This window comes from Amphiura filiformis, chromosome 12 (genome assembly GCF_039555335.1).
Source record: "Amphiura filiformis chromosome 12, Afil_fr2py, whole genome shotgun sequence".
Classification (NCBI taxonomy): Eukaryota; Metazoa; Echinodermata; class Ophiuroidea; order Amphilepidida; family Amphiuridae; genus Amphiura; species Amphiura filiformis.
In genome coordinates this window covers 34477187-34492508 of record NC_092639.1, presented here as the reverse complement: position 1 = coordinate 34492508, position 15322 = coordinate 34477187, and the positions used below count along the sequence as shown (strand labels likewise).

Sequence of the window (15322 nt, the reverse complement as noted above, 5' to 3'; positions counted from 1 at the left end):
TTTTTATTGTCATAAATCAAGGATAAAATATTCAAACTTCTATTTTTCGCTTTATTCGTCTTATGGAGTACTTCGTAACGGATGACTTTTCAAGCTTGGAGCTACTCGGCTTCATTCATAAAAAGCGAAATCTACCAAAAAAACGTTGACAACATAAAAGCAGCAGCAAGTTTAAAAAGCCCCACCTCGGCTCACTTTTTGAAACTTGGTCCCATTTGTAAAATATACTGATTTAAACTTTGTCATAATTATTAACTTAAAACATTTCCAGAAGTGTTATGAATCTTTAATGTGCCGATGCGATATATTACTTAAAAGTTGTTAGCATTCTGGAACGATCAGAAAGGTTATTATGTTGTTCTTGGCCAATATCCTATATATGTTTTGTTTTATAATAATTATTAAGTTCATGATCAATGATTGAATTAAAGCGAATAACAAGTAGGCATGTTAATGGCAATGATGCTAAAAACACCGATTTGCTGTTGATATTCAAAATGGGACCAAGTTTCAAAAAGTGAGCCGAGGTGGGGCTTTTTAAACTTGCTGCTTTCTTTTACGTTGTCAACGTTTTTTGGTAGATTTTATATGCTGCAAGCCACTCCCAACATATCACTGATGTGAACAATTTTAAGCCTTTGGTCATCTGTGCTTTGGTCAAGAGAGTGGAAGTTCTTAATCCAATCTCAACTGCCGAAGAGATTTTATATGCTGCAGCAGCGAATTCTCTAAAAGGTGTGTCAAAAATAATTTCCCCCCTTTTTGATATCCCCCAAAATCTATGGGCCTCTTTTGATCTGCCTAAATATCCCCCCTTTACACATTTATACGTGCCATTTTTCAACGCCTTCTTATGGTGTTATATCAAAAAGGTGTCCCCAAATTACTTGCCCCCTTTTTTTGTTACCTGAAAGCTTTCTCCCTTCTCACTCTTTTATATTTAATTTTTCTTTTCTATTTTCTTTTCTAATATTCCAGGTTGATTTATATTCAGGGGCAGTATTTATTCAACAGGCATTAGGATGGAACTTGTATTTAGCAATTCTATCATTACTAGCTATTACTGCTCTGTACACGGTAACAGGTACGTTTATGCATGTTTGTAAACACTGGCAATTGAGGACATACACATGAGAAATCACTGTACAACAGTGGACGCATATGAACTGTGGATGTCCGCAGTTCCTAGATGATGTTTCTAACTGATATGATGCAATAAGAAAGTGTTAAAGAAGTGAAGCTAAAGACCTTGGTTGCCGGTATAGAGTGAGTTTGCATTTGGATAGTAAATAATTCCAGGCCAAATAAACACAAACATGTGTCTACGGTTGGATATGAAAAACTCTCTTGTGTTTTTCACATCCTTATTAACTAGTAGTTGCACGTAAAGAGGTGTGTGTGGACCCACCTACGACATTTCAGTTATAAAGTGCGGACCCAAAGAAACCGTGGACATCCACGGTCATGAGAGAGCAGCCGAGGATGCTACAAGCTGTGATAATGCATTATGGGGTATAGGGTCCCCCATCGTAGGTGTAATACCAGGTCCACGATTTGGCAGCCAAGGATGCTACAAGCTGTGATAATGCATTATGGGGTATAGGTCCCCCCATCATAGGTGTAATACCAGGTCCACGATTTGGTGGTTAAATATATCTTACCACAAAAGTCCACCTTTTCGATAGTGAGATGTCCGTGTGTAGAGGTCCACAGTTGCACTGTTAACTACATGGGAGGCTCATAGATTTCATGTTTGTCGGTGAAAACGTGTAGGGGTGCGTGTGTCTTGTGTAATGCAGGTGTCTTTGTACAGATAAAAAACAAAAATAAAAAATACTTCCCTCCCTCCTCACTATTCCAAAAAAGATGGGGCTGTGAAACAAATTTTTAATTTTATGTGGTTTTAACAAAATTCATTGTATTTTTGGACAAAACAAAAAACGGTGCAAAATGACAAATTTGGAAGATATAGCAATCATAACGATAACACCTGGCATGTCATGTCATGTATATTTCAACACAAAGTTAATGAGGCTTAACAAAAGAAAATTTGTCAACAAGTAAAATTTTACTGGAATTATTAATCAGCTGCCGTCATTTCCCCCACCTGCAATCAACGAATTTAATAGTTGGCACACCTTGACAATATGTTGGAACTCTTCATTGTGGATGTTTTCAATAACCACTCCCTAAATAAACAAATTTCTTTGCCCTCAAAATTTTTTGTAACATATTTCAAAAGGAGAGTAACTACCAAAAACTTGTGAGTAACAACAGTTTGATACGATTTCCTGTTTTTAAGATATAGCACAAAAACTAACTAACTTTGCACACGACAGCTTAGAGAACTAATCATGAAATTCGTGTAGGTTAGGATATGGAATGTTTCATTGACCACTCCCTAAAAAAAGCTAATTTCTTTATCAACAATTTTATTAAGATTCCAAAGCATATGGTATACTCCCATATTATTTGCAATATGAAGTTCATATGACATTCCGTTGTTGAATTATGATGGATTTTTGCCGTTTAGAGCCTAATACGAAATATGACGTAATTTAGCATATGCTTTCAGTGACCACTTCCTAGATAAACCAATTTATTTATCAACAATTTTATAATCATTCTAAAGCACATGGTCCACTCCCACACCGTGTGCAATATGAAGTTCATACGATATTCTGTTGTTGAGTTATGAGACAAAAACAAATTTTAGATGTCATATTTTGCGTTCGCCTCAGACAATCAACGAATTTAATAGTTGGCACACCTTGACAATATGTTGGAACTCTTCATTGCCGCTCTGATAGTTAAGTGAAATTAGTATACCTATGTTTGATGAGAAGTACATACCTTCTCCTTTCCCCTTCCCTCCCCCATTCCCCCTCAATCAATGTTGGAGAGACTCTGGAGAGCCCAAATTGGAAAAAGTGCTTTCATCAACATTGAACTGGGGGAGAGGGGTGGCGATTTACAGTTAGTATGCCCGAGTGTGCCAACATTAATTTCTTTGATTGTGGTAGCAGCTGACAGCTTAAATCTGCCACTGATGGTATATGTGAAGGGCTATTTAGTATGGTTCATCCATTTGGAGTACTGGGTTAGCTTCCTGATGGGCCCAGTCTCAACTAAATGCTCAAGCCACTTTAATCCTCTCTACCCGGGTGTCGACTGCAGATGACGAGTGTCAAATTTTCTTTAAAAATTTAAAAACTTCAGAATTGTACATTTTCTTGACCAATTTTGGAATCAGCATGGAAAAGGCATTAAAATGAGTACAAGCAAGCCTTGTATTGGTTCAGTGGTTCTTGAGATAGGTCTTGGTATTTTTAGAAAATATCTCAAAACATGGATTTTTGATGTTGAAGCTTATAATGGCCCGCACGCAGAACATTAAAAAAAAAAACCATGCTGGTCTGTATGGAAATAAAAGAGAGAAACACATTTGAAGATAAATATCCAGGAAATGACTCCCAACAATCAAGTGAACAGAATTTTGAAAATAAATATCGAGGAAACAAGGTTAAAATCAAATGACTGATTTTATTTTGTCAAGTATTGCATTCACAGATTCTGAGTATAAATCAGGCATTATAAAATATTCTAACTACTCATTCTTATATCTTTGTTGTTGTTGTGTAGGTGGATTAGCCGCTGTCATATACACAGACACATTGCAGACCATCATCATGTTGGGTGGAGCTCTTGTACTCTGTGTAATAGGTAAGTTAATCCCCAAAGCCGAAAAAAATATCGTCACCCTACTTACGAAAGTACAAAATGTGGTTCAATCATGTATTCAAACATAAGGCCCTTCACATTTGAGTCTTAGTTTCCTGTTTCATGGTTGAAAACAAGGGATGAGGCGACTTTTAATTATTAATTATTAATTATCTATTGTTTTCTTTATTTTAAAACAAGTGGTAGCATCCTACATCAACCAGTTTTGATCGGAACATGCATTTAATTATTTTACAACTATGTTTGTAAGTAATGGTACAGACCGTACAGTTATGTTCGTTGTTTATTCATCATTATAGTTGATACAAGCAAAGTCAGAAAGCAGCAAATGAAAGTCATTAAAAGTTATTTTAAAAGAGAAAATCCAAAATAAAAATAAAATAATAAAATATTTTGCAATTCTCTACTTTGGACGCGGGCAGGAAACAGGAAACTAAGAATTAATTGTAAAGGGCCTAATTATTCACCAATCTTGGCACAAGAACTAATGATAATGATACAAATTAAAAGGAAAATCAGATCATTCACTGATTACATAACTGATGCATGCTTTACCATAATTTTGTACTTTGTTCTCAAAATTAGAAAAAAATTACTCGCGTAAATATCGTAGTAGGGTGACGATATGCAACTATCTAAGACAGAATAAAAAAGACTAGTTTGTGTTTGACGTCATCTGTCAATCAAACTCGGGGACAGTTTGTTTACGAATGTCGGAATGAAGCGAGTCCTGAACGCGGTGGTAAAACAGTTTAATTTTGCACCTTCAATTATACAAATACTGTCTCAAAAAGTTAAGATCTTAGTAATAGGAAACTTTCTTTCTTGAAGGCACTATGTAAACAATGCCTAGAAAAGTTGCTGTTTTGCCTTGTAAAAGTACCACAATTTTTCACCATCTTTGGTGATTCCTATTCTCCGATTAGCACCAGATGAATCGACCTTCCTTTTAATGTGCTACTAACCAATCAAGGGTCGTAGGGAGTTTGATTGACAGTGATGTCATACCCAAACTAGTCTTTTCAATTCTGTCTAAAATGATACAAAGAATTTTTATTAATTTTAAACAATAATAAGGGTTTTATTTGTTGTCTCTCTTACCATGCTTTAACATATTACATGGTATACTACAAAATATGAAAGAAGATAGAGATTGTAGGGTAGGGGGTAGCATGTCCCTTGAGCATTGTGGATAAGTTTGGTAGCTTATGGCGAGTTCGGGTCAGAAATTGTCTGTGAAATTTGTCCCTTTGTGTGTATAAAACTAGGTCAGTTTCAATGTTATAAATAATTATGATAATATCCTGGGGTGTGTTTGTATAGTATATTGTCTGTATATTCAACTCAAATTTAGGATTACACAGTGGCAGTGCCACGGGGGTGAGGAGAGGGTTGTGGAGGGGTTCATGGGGGGGGGGGGAATTCAACCCCCACTCAAAGATCTTGCCCCTTGAGTTGCTCGCCCAATAAAATTGAAAATGTATAATATTCGCAGCAATTTTGTGGAAATTACATGATTTTGACCCCCTGAAAATACACTTTGCCCCCATTTCCCCCAGAAAAAAAATTCTTGTGCTGCCTCTAGGATCACATGCCCCAGGATTGTCAAATACAACATTGAAATTGACCAAATTTAACACACAAAACAACAATTTGTGTCTGACAGAGACAGACAAATAGAGAGAGTCAGACGGATATATTGTAGCCATCCAAATTTTCTTTTAAAACAATGATAGTTTTCTTATAATTGGCCCCTTCCAGCCGTTGATTACGCTTTGGCTCGGCTAATTCCAATCAGGTCGGAATTAACGAAGCGGAAAACCGAAAGCAAGGACGATTGTGAGCCTGAAAACTGAAAGCGAGGATTGCATAGCCTTGCTTCGCTAATTCTGGTCTGATTGAGCTAGCTCAGCCAAAACACCATCAACGGCTGGAAGGGGCCAATTATAAGAAAACTCTATAAAGAGTTTTGTAAAGAGGAGTTTCATTTTTGCCCAGCTATCTGTATCCGGTAAATGTCACTAGTAATATGTAAACAACAGGTAGAAGCAAGTGAAATTATGATTGACAGACTTCGTAATGATTAAAGTTGGTATTTTTTGGGTGCAATTTGACAGTTAGCAAACTGTTATATAATAGTCAGAACACAGAGATCTGTGTAAAAGAAAAACTTTCATATAACATAGTCATTCAATTCAATGCAGCTTGTTTGTCTTAAGAACTAGAAATAGTGCACAAAATTTCTCACAACTTTTTCCCACGTATGCTTAGCATCTCAGGCGTGTTTAGTGCAAGAAAATTTGTACAACGTTTCTCACAACTTGTTCCAGATTTTCCCATGTTTCCTTCCTTTGAATTAGGCCTGCAGCACAGATTCTAGTTCCTTCTAGAATCTGTGCTGCAGCTTAGGCTATGAACTGAAAAGCATCATTGCACTCATTGTGCTAAAGTCATAATGTACGATCTTTTTTCAGAATTTACCTTTATTTTTTTCAAAACCGATTTGTTGGCATATTTGTAATACTTACACATGTTCTAACTTAAATCTATGAGCAAACTGTCAAATTCGTCCTATTTGTAGTAAAACGGGACGATTTTCTGTTGGTCCGACACGATCGCAAACCGTAGCCTCCTACAAAACTAGCTTAGTTACGCTCCCTCCACATGTAGAGGGAGCGTAACCAAACTGGCCGCGTGGGAGACTAACTCTGAGGCCGCACTCGCTGTCCTAATCCAAATAGTGCGAGATGTTTGAGTGATAGAGGTGAAGTTTATGATGTTGTTTCTTTGCAAATTCCCAATGTTTTTCAAGCGTCCAAATGTATTGGGAACTTTCATAATGATTGCATATTATCATTTTAGAAGAAAAAAAGAAAAATCTAAAAATTTAAAAAGATCGTACATTAAGGCTCTAAGTAAGTCGTTGGTTCTGGGAAATTAGAATTGACAGGTATGTGCCTACCGGCGCTGTGGGGGTGAGTAGGGACTGTCAGTAATAAATGTTGTAAAGGGGGCATAAGGTATAAAAAAAAGGTCAATGGGTAGAATATTTTTTAAAGAGGGGTCAAAAGTTGAAAAAGTTGAAAAAATAGAGCAAAATTATTATTATACGGCTTTTTGATAATAAAATTCTAGCAAAACCACTCATCGGTAGCTGAACTTAAAAAGTAGGTAGGGGTCATCAGGTATAGTTAATTTCAAGAAAGGGAATCTATTGACAGGCCCATGCTCATCATTTCTAAAATTGAGTGCCCCGAACCACCTGGGGGTTGGTCAGTCAGTAGTTAAGATCCGCATAGTCATGCCAGACTACATGTACCGAAAAAACAACAAAGCAGCTAGTCTAGACAAACTACTAGTATTTTGGTATTGAAGATCAATCTTACCATACTTACTTTTCTATTGACTCATTAAGCAAGCTTTCTTGGTAAACTTGGAAAAGCATACTGTAAACAGCATGCCAGGAAACTTCCAAGAAATATTGCAGGCTCATCAGCAAAATTTGAAGCCCTGCTTTTGCAGTGCAACAATATCACATGGAACTTTTGGAAGCCCTCAAAACACACACCTAATTATAAATGTGAGTGTGACAGCATCATTATTTTTATTTTCAATGGCTCTATAATTAATTTTTGACATAGTACTCAGCAAATAAAAGTATATACAGATTCAATGATCAATCATATAGTCAACTAAAATAATTCATAAGAAAGAAAACAAAAATCTGACATTTGTAAAAAAGAAAAGATAAAGGGCCTCCTGCTTTCCTCAAGCACTGTTTGCAAAGACCGCAAACTTTGAATGTGCTAATTTTGCAGGGGGGGGGGACATCCCTCCCTTATTGATTTATGAAAATCCTCTGGATGAGAACCAAAACATTAATTTTATATGGCCTTAGGCAAAGCCGGATTTACCATTGGGCCAGATGGGCACGGGCCCCAAAAATTGCCCTGTGCATCTTCCTTTTTAGCCTATAAAACACCATGGGTAAAATTGCAACACTTTGCGCGCGAAGCGCACACTGGTCCGTTATAGCAAAATACATGTTCATTTTGAAATGTTGTTCGGGCGCTTCACGCGCAAATGTCCTAGTAAAATTTATTCTTGTCTCCCTCTAAATTGGAATGCTCCCACTGCCACCGTTGATCTTATACCTAAACCAAAAGATGGCTGGATTGCACATGCCTTCCCCATGGTGAGTTTGGGGCCTCCAAATTTTGCCCTGGCCCAGGGTCCTCAAAAAGGTAAATCTGGCCCTGACCTGAGATCTTGAACAGGTAAGCAAATGAACTCTAAGACCCGATGGGGGAGGAGTACTCAGTACAAATGACCATATGGGATGTGCTGCAAACATGCCATTTTCGGCCTTTTGGTATATCAATGACCCCTTTTTCTAGGCCAATTTTGGTATATATGGATGGGTCCTTTTTTCAAATTTTTTTGGGGAAAAGTTGTTAAAAATTAAGACAATTTGTGTTAAATTTAGCAAAAAATTCTGAATTTTGGTATATCGATGGGCCCAGTTTGCTTGATGGGTCCAATTTCAAATTCTCAGCAGCACACCCCTACTTAAACCAAACTTGAGTACAGGCCCGGCGCAAAGGATTTATAAGTGGTGCGGCGCTAGAAATATACTATCCAATTCGAGTGTAGCGAGCGAAGCAAGCGGAGCGTCTAACGGTGTAGGGTTTTTGTTTCTGGATGCGCTTAGAGGCCATTTCCTGTTGTTTTTTAAACAAAATTGCGTATATTCTAGGCTTAAGTTAACACCAAAATAAGGTCCCGATTGCGCGAGAATCACGGAAAAAAAATTCACTCTATATTATAATTTCCCCCAATTTGCAATGGTATATATGCAGATTAAGAACTTCACATTATAAAAATTGCAGTATACATTCCTCCAATCAATATATGACAAATTATTAGCAAATTCAGATTCATTCAAATGCTTCTATAGCATCATCATTAAGATCTGCTCTGCGAATTGCGGTTAAATCAAGCATTCAGCCGCTTAGCAAAAATATCATCAAATTTGTTGCCACGGTGACCCTATGAATGAAAAAGATGCATACTTAAAAGTTGCATCTATTCGCTAATTGAAAATCTTGCTCGAGTGCCTGTTCATCTGGTATTATAGGTCACATTTTTAAAACGGTGTTATGCAAAAACACTACAACACCTTTTTTTAGTATAAGTGTTCATTTTTGTAAATTGCTTCTAAATAGGAGAAATATTCTTTTAATTTTCTTCTTTTCTATTGCTTTGCTCAAAACTGGTGCGGCGATCGCCTGACATGTCGCATAGGTTGCGCCGTCCCTGGAGTATACCCCAGAGTACCCCCCTCATCCAGGATCATATCAAGAGATTGGTTTATTATTATTAGATACATTGTACTTGAACAGATATGTCAATGCACTCTAAAAATATATAGTAAACAATCATGATAATAGTCACAATCACCATAAGTGGACAGATCCTGTTGAATTCCCACTAAACTGAATCATTTGGTAGGCATTTGGCAGGGGTCCAATCCCCACTGCTAACTCTCTCAATATGTCAGCTACTCCATGAATCATTACCTTTAACAAGTACCCATGGAAACCATTAAAAATATTGATTAATGACCCATCCAGTCTAATTAACAATGAAAATGTTAATTTTAGACAGTGCATTGCAATATTTGTTGACCTTTTTGCAGAATATTTTAACATGCAAATAGAATCTTATATACACAATGTCAATGATCAATGCATATTAGGTATAATAGGCTATTAATAAGGCCAAAAAAATTAAAGATTTGTCTCAAAGCTCACGAGTGGTTTGAAAACAAATGCGAAATGCAATTTTTTTTTATTCGCAACTTGGTATTTTTATGGTATTTTGAGAAAAAACATCCGATTTCGCTGGAAAAAACTAAAAAAAACCCATTTTTTTTAAAAAAAAAATGTCTGCATTTTTTTTTTTTTATATTCTTGCGATTTTACAATTTATACCTATCTTGAATTTACATAATCATTTAACCAAAGCAGAATTTCAGCTGATAGGCCTGTTATGTGGAAGATATAATTACAAATGATAGTATTTGAGAATACTGCAATAAATAAATGATGATGGATATACCGGATGCAGAAACGATTAGAGCCCATCTAGTGAGGAAAACATATTGCAGTTATTATGGAAATTTCCACTGTATGGGATACAATACACCCAGAGCCCTGGGGCAGACCATCTCTAATTGAAGCGGCACCTCAGTAAACTATTATAGCATTATGTTTAAAAGCTTTCAAAGGAGGTCAAGGACTATAATTATCTTAGTAATGGGCTCCGTGCCGAAATAACCAAGAAATAAACAAACGGAGGCAGGTGGGACAAATTTTTTAGGAAATTTTTGATGCAGAGCGCATCTCATTAGGCGGAGGCGCCGTTTTTAGCGTTAGCTTTGGACATTTAATTATTTTCCACCCGTCTTACCCGTGTGAAAAATAAAGAAATTAATTAAATGTCTAAAGCTAATGCTAATTACGGCGCATCCGCCTAAATTCATCTGACCGCTTTAATTAAAACTCGCAAAATAACCACTTTACCAGTGCAGTGGGATCAAAGATTCAGTCAAAAATTGATGTCAGTAAGAATGAACAATGTCAGATCATTATAGTTTTCGGCAAGGTTCTTCAACGGACTGCCAATTGGCGCTGTTTACGGTGTAAACATGCCAAAGTTGGGTAACTCATTTGTGTGACCTATTTCTCCGGCATGAGAGTTTTCAGGTTTAACAGGTTTTTTTGTTGTTCAAATTTCCGCATTTTCTTTTAATTTCAGTCCGTTCATGTAACATGGATGTAAGTGTGATCCTAAAATAAAAATGCCTTTCACATTGACCAAAACTAATTACAAGACCTCTTCTACATTGAGGCTGGCTTTCCCTTTTAAAGGGAATTTTTATTTAGCCTTTTTCATGAATGTTCATTCTCTTGCCCGAGTTCTTGTCATGCGATAATCAGACAGAGCAGTTGGTCACCGCTGAAGGACCTTGCCGAATACTATAGCTGCAAAACTTGAATGTAAAAATCCAGTGGGGTTCTATACCAGCCTTGTACACTTTGATTTCCAATGCACCTGTTTAGAGCTGCATGATGCTATAAAATGGCCATACCGTATATAAGGTGTGTCTTAGACCATAGTGGTCAGCGAGGTTCTGTAAAGCGGAATGACCTTGTGTAATTTAGCTATAAAAATATGTGGCTGTTTTTGGGGCGCCCTCTACGGAGGCGTCCCACAATATTGGCATGTACTTGTGAGTAGCTTCTAATTTCAGTCTTACTAGATTTACTCCGCAATTGTTGTGCTATTTTGCTAAAATTATGCCCTTGCTCAGAAATAAATCCACAATATGCTTGGATTTTATTTTATTATTGTTTTCTGTTATGCACAGGATAAAATGGTGTGCGTATATTCTTTGTTTAAAAGACAAAATTAATGGATTTGTAAAAACACCAAATAAATCGAGACCTTTGACCTTTGTAACCACTTTGACCTTTGTAACCAGTTTACCGCCTCTTAGAACCCGATAGACGGTGACCAACACTTTGGATTACAATAGCCTAATCTGAATGGCATAGTCCAATAAGCTCAAATAAACAATCATAGTGCAAAATTTGACCTAACTTGCAGAGTATGAGTTTTTGTACCCAAAGTTTCAAAGTCAGGCATCTTATCAAGATCAAGATAGTGATAGTGACATAACAATTAACACGCTTATCTTACCAAGGTCTTATCTATCTGCATGGGGTAATTGGAAATTATGGTGTAGCCTATTTGTTTTAAGGATGAAACAACTGGCTCCTTTTGCATGGAAATTAGAACAAATTACTATACAAGCTGTATCAAAAAGTTTGGTACCCAGCAGTTTTGATAGTAATTGAAAAGCCTGGTTCTTCCAAATGCAATATCGGGTCCCCTTAAAATGATAAAATGATCAGACCATAAATCTTTTGTGACTGTTTATGACATTAATCAACAAATTATGCGGATCCTAGATGTGTCGAGGATGTTATGTTTATGAACAAAGCGTTACGTTTGTATTTTCAACATTGTTAATCATTGCTACGTGTATGTTAACAAATGAAAGTTCTGTAATTATTTTAATTCTTCAATGCTAAGTTAGTAAGTATTCTTTTGGATATCATCAAATTGTAAATCTCTAGTCAGATTTTCAGTGTGTTAACAACTATGTATCAAAGATGTTACGTTCATGTACAAAACATTAACGTTCTTATCTTGTAAACATTGTATACCCATATAGCTACTTTTGAAGAATGAATGTTCTGTAATTGTCTTTTATCCTTCATCTCTATTAGATTTTCAGTGTATTAGCAAGTAGATGATGTATATGTATCACAGGCGTTATGATGTATATGTATCACAGACGTTATACATTCATAAAAACTTTTCTTTTGGTCAACATAGGGTAGATCCTCTTCTATACTATCCATCATATACCCCCTGCATAACGAAATTCAACAATATTCAATATCCAAAGCAATATCATCACTACAATATGCCCCAAAATTGAACTCCCCACCCCACATAATCGCAAATTGACACGACAGCTTCATTCCAATTCAATTTATTTCATCCAAAACGGTCCTGTGATACACCTTCCCCAATCAAACACATTTGTCTTGCATTTGATCATCTTCTACTCTTCCCTAGAAAAAATCATTATGATACCACAGCCCCGGGACCAAATCTAAACACCATGCCATGGAATTCACCATATCACGTCCAAGCTCACATAATTTGGGCGCCCCATTCCTTTTTTAAAGGAGTTTTTATTTAAATTTTACACAAGGCCATTATGTTTCAGGCTACATAGAATCTGAGAGCACGGTGGACAAGTGGTACAGGCTCAGACTCATAATTGGAAAGTTGTTGGTTCGAACCCTGGAGGTGGTGCTATCCTGTTGTGCCCTTACACAAGGCTCTCAACTTCTATTGTGTCTCACCACCAAGGTGTATAAATAATTACCGGCATAATATAGTTCTGGGGAAAGTAAACTATGGTCTATACATCTACCTCCAGTCAGCAGCACTAGCTTTGAAGTTCAGCTTGTTATGCATTAGCTTAGCATTACTTGGTGCGTGTACATACTTTTACTCGTGCGATTAACGTGGCACATATGTACATGCAAGAAACAATGCTAAGCCAACACAGCACATGCTGAACTTCAAAGCTAGTCCCGCTGATTAAAGGTAGTGAAATAAACTATAGTTGCGTGGGAGGAGGGCGAATCTCCCACAACAAGGTAATTCAGGCCTAAATGCCAAGGCAAAAATGATGGACACTTTGGCCAGTGGCGGATCCAGGATTGTTGAAAAGGGGGGCACACACTTAGAATCATCGGCGCTGCAGCAGCGTACGTCGCGCTTGCGCGACGCAGGGGGGTGTCTGAGGGGGGGATGTTCCCCCCTCAGAAGTGAGAAACTTTTGCAAAATGAAGACCTAATTGAAGCCATTTGGTGGACCATTTTGGCACTATTATTGTGTAAAGTTTTAATTTGAAAAAGCCGAAAATTTGTAAAATGACGGCCCATTTGAAGTCATTCGTCGACAATTTTTCACTATGAATGTTAAACATAAACATGATAAAGGGTCTGGTGTCCAAAGCAGAAGTGAAAATAGCAACTTCTTTATGCATACGCACGGGGGTGTCTGAGGAGGGATGTCCCCCCCCCCACCCCACACCCCAAGAAGTTAGAAAATGTGTGAAAATGAAGGCACAACTGTACGCCTAATTATATTGCTTAAACATGTTAAAACATAAAGTGTACTGATGTCCAAAACAGAAGTGAAAATGGTCACTTGTTTATCTCCCCTCAGAAGTTGGAAAATTTTGCAAAATGAAGGACCCATTTAAGTCATTTGGTGCATCATTTTTACACTTTTATCATCTGATCGTTGCTTAAAACAAAAAAGGGCCTGAACTCAATTTGCACTTGTCCCAGGACTAGTCCCGACTGCTTTCATGCAATACTGATGTTGGTGATAAAATATGACAGGCCCCTGCGTATCGGCGGGCCCGCAGTAATTTCACAGGCTTTTGGGCAATGCCTAAAATAATCACAGACAAGTAGGCCTATAGGCTTGGGCCCACTCAATTACGTGCAAATATTTTCCCCTTCTTCTCATCCGGTCTGCTCCATTTTCTCTTCTTTTCTTTTTCTCATTTGCCCCCTTTCTCTTCTCTCCTTTCCTCATTTTTTAGCCGTGAAGGGGGCGGGGCACGGGCCAGTGTGCCCTTCCACCTGGACCCGCCCCTGCATGGTGAGGGTCCAAAAAAGAAGCCTATGACTTCTTTATTCATACGCGGAGGGAGTGTGTCTGAGGGAGGATGTGCCCCTCAGTATTTGGAAAAAATTAAAAATAAAGGCCGAATTGAAGCCAATGCATGGACCACCCGGGCACGGTCCGGGTGTGCCCCTGCATGGATCCGCCACTGGCATGGGAGGCCGTTGATGTAAAAATGAAAAGCAAAACAAAGGGTTTTATTTATTTTTTCCAACAAAATTGTAAAAAAAAAAATTAGGACCCTCGAAAAAGGGGGGCCCGGGCCCGGTGTGCCCATGCCTGGATCCGCGTCTGACTTTGGCACATGATGAGCTTTGCTCTGGCATGACTTTACCTTATCCATAGAATTATACTTTTCATGCCTATAATTAACTCAGTATTTTGGTTCTCCATTTCACCCTCATGTCACAGGATTCAATGAGGTCGGAGGTCTACCAGGTCTAGAGGAGAAATACATGGAAGCCGATTCCTACGAGGCAAGAGAACTAAACAATAGCTGCGGAGAGCCCAACCCAGAGGCTTTTGTTATGATGAGGAGTCCTACCGACAGTGATATGCCATGGCCCGGTTTTGTATTCGGTCAGACAGCTGCGTCATTGTGGTACTGGGCTACTGATCAGGTATGTAATAGAGCTTAGGGCCAGTATTTGGACATTTTGTGTAAAATTTGCTTGCTGTGCATGTAAAATGCATTATTTTACATGTGCAGGTAGCAATACACACTCAAAATGTTTAAATTATCATTCTGGCCCTTTTTCCTCAATCTCAGTGGCCCTGATATTATTTGCAATTTTAGCATAGATATCAAACAATGTGGTTTAATATACTGACTTCACATTACTGCGCTTTTAATTCCCCATATTTTTATGTGTATCACAGTCAACTAGGTTGTTTCTACTGCTCTGAAAAACATAACAATTCACTCCCTGTGCATTTAGTGGGGAAATCAAAAGTAGGAAAACACTTTTTTGTGACTTTCAAGCTGCGTAAGATCAGGTTTAGATCATGTGCGGTGTATATTATGTAGCTTATCGTGGTCTAAGTGCCTTCTGGTTTACCCGCTTAATTGTCACCCATACTGTTTCTAATGAGGGTGTTGCCTTGTGCCGCCCACTATTAACCTCAACACGTGGTTGATGGTGAGGCGAGGTCCTGGGGTAAGGCTACCCCACATCACCCGGCATCACCTTTCACCTGAAATGTTTCTGCCGAGGCTGTTACAGCATATTACCA

General features: G+C 37.8%; 1 pseudogene; it reads left to right on the top strand.

Annotated features, from left to right (window-relative positions):
- The window catches only part of LOC140166112 (sodium/glucose cotransporter 4-like), a 62180-nt pseudogene that overhangs the window by 19499 nt on the left and 27359 nt on the right, over positions 1-15322 (top strand).